Below are 2,063 nucleotides of genomic sequence, written 5' to 3'. Positions count from 1 at the left end.
GGATATGGTAATAGCCCCTGGTGCCCTCACAAAGAATATTATAGGAAATCTGTGTTTTCCACTGTCCCTGTGAATAGGAGGTGAGGTCCTTTTGTTTTATTTTCCAAGTCTGTGCATTTGGTTAATATATCTCCTAGAAGACCTTGTTGTTCCTGTCTCTGTCCACTTATCTATTGAGAGCAATATGTTATTGTTTTCTACTTTCATTATTTTTTATTTATCAATAAATATATCTATAACTATAACTTATTTTAAGTGTTTGTCCGGTATGTTTGATCTTTTAATTTAGTGTTTTTATAAACCAACTTAAATATTACTAGTTATATTTGTCTTTAACTTTTTATTTTTGTTTTTTAATTTCAAACATACTGACACTATGACTGTGCAGATTTAAGGTGTGCAGCATGTTAATTCAATACATTTATGTATTGCAGTATGCTTGCAATTGTTGTATAATGAGCACCTCTATCATGTCATATAATGATCTTTCTTTTAAATAGTTAGAATAATTAATTTGTAGTCTCTCTGCAAGTTTGATGATTATAACTCATCAACATTCTGTTGTCTATATTCACTATTCTGTGTGTTAGATATCTAGAGCTTATTTACTACTTGTTACAAGTTTGTATCATAAACATCTGTCCTATATCCCCAATCCCATTCCCTAGAACTCAATAAGTCACTTCTTGTTTTTATGAGGTTGACTGTTTTAGATTTTACAAATAAGTGAGATCATGCAATACATGGCTTTGACATGTCTTTTACATGACATGCAGTACCTTACCAAGTATAGTGCTCAAGGCCCATCCATGTTGTTGCATATGGCAGGAAGCCCTTTCTCATGGTTTAATAAAATATATACACACACATGTTCACACATTCATACACAAATATCATGTCTTCATTCATCCACTGATGGGCATTCAGGTTGCTTATGTATCTTGGCTATTATGAATAATGCTACAATAAGTATGGGAGTGCAGGTATCTCTTTGTTATCCTGTTTTAATTCTTTTTGGGTATAAACCCAGAATTGGAGTCGCTGGATTATATATTTTTATTTTCTGAGGAACCTCCATATTGTTTTACATAGAATTTGGACAAATTTATATCCCACCAACAGCATACAAATGTTTCCTTTGTTCCATGTCCTTGTCAATACTTGTTCTCTCTTGTCTTTTTGATGATAGCCATTCTAACAGGTGCAGTGTTAATTTGCATTTCCCTGATGATTGATAATATTCAGCATCTTTTTCATCTCCTTGTTGGTCATTTGGATGTCTTCCATTGAAAAACATCTATTTAATTTCCCTGCCCATTTTTCAAGTTTTATGTTTGGTTGTATACGTGATTAATATTTACTAATATCCATTAAAATAGAAACTGTATATTTCAGATAACAACACTAACATTGTATTTCATGAAAATAATTCATGGGTCCGAGTAATCTAGGGATGGAGTGTGAAGCAGCGGGTGGTGTGGGCCTGCCTGAAGAACCACAGCGACTTGACCCAGGTGCATGGGGCCTGTGACCTCTTGAGTGTTAGCTCGCGCTGCAGTCTTTAGCAAGTGCATAAAATCTCTGCTCCCTGAAGCCTGTCCCTCAGAGTCCTCCTGTGACTTACCGCATTTCACTCCATGAGGACTCCATCTGGGCAGGTGACTGCTGTATTGCTGTGAAATGAAATTTCAGGAGAACAGTAGTATAGAGGTCACAGGGCCTAAGGTACCTGGTTGAAAGTGTAAGGACTTTATCAGGAGTTGAGCGGGTACAATGGGATCAAAGATGGCAGAGGGGTGCTTAAGCCATCTCATTTCAGTTTGTCAGAGTTAATTTTATGCACTTCTTTCAAATTGAATACTGGAATATTTCTACTGAGGAATTGGAAACACTATAAAACAGAGCTTTTATTTTAAGAGACGTTTTATCAGCACACCACTAGACCAGGGTCACGGTGGCATTTCCTATCGAGTTTGGTTCCCTCCATCTCCTCCAGGAGGATGGCTTTCCTCGGGCGCTGCCTATGCTCACTGTGATTGTGGCCACAGACTGACTGGGGGGCG

This window comes from Manis pentadactyla, chromosome 9 (assembly GCF_030020395.1).
Source record: "Manis pentadactyla isolate mManPen7 chromosome 9, mManPen7.hap1, whole genome shotgun sequence".
NCBI lineage: Eukaryota > Metazoa > Chordata > Mammalia > Pholidota > Manidae > Manis > Manis pentadactyla.
The sequence above is the reverse complement of the archived record's forward strand: the minus strand, read 5'-3'. Positions refer to the sequence as shown.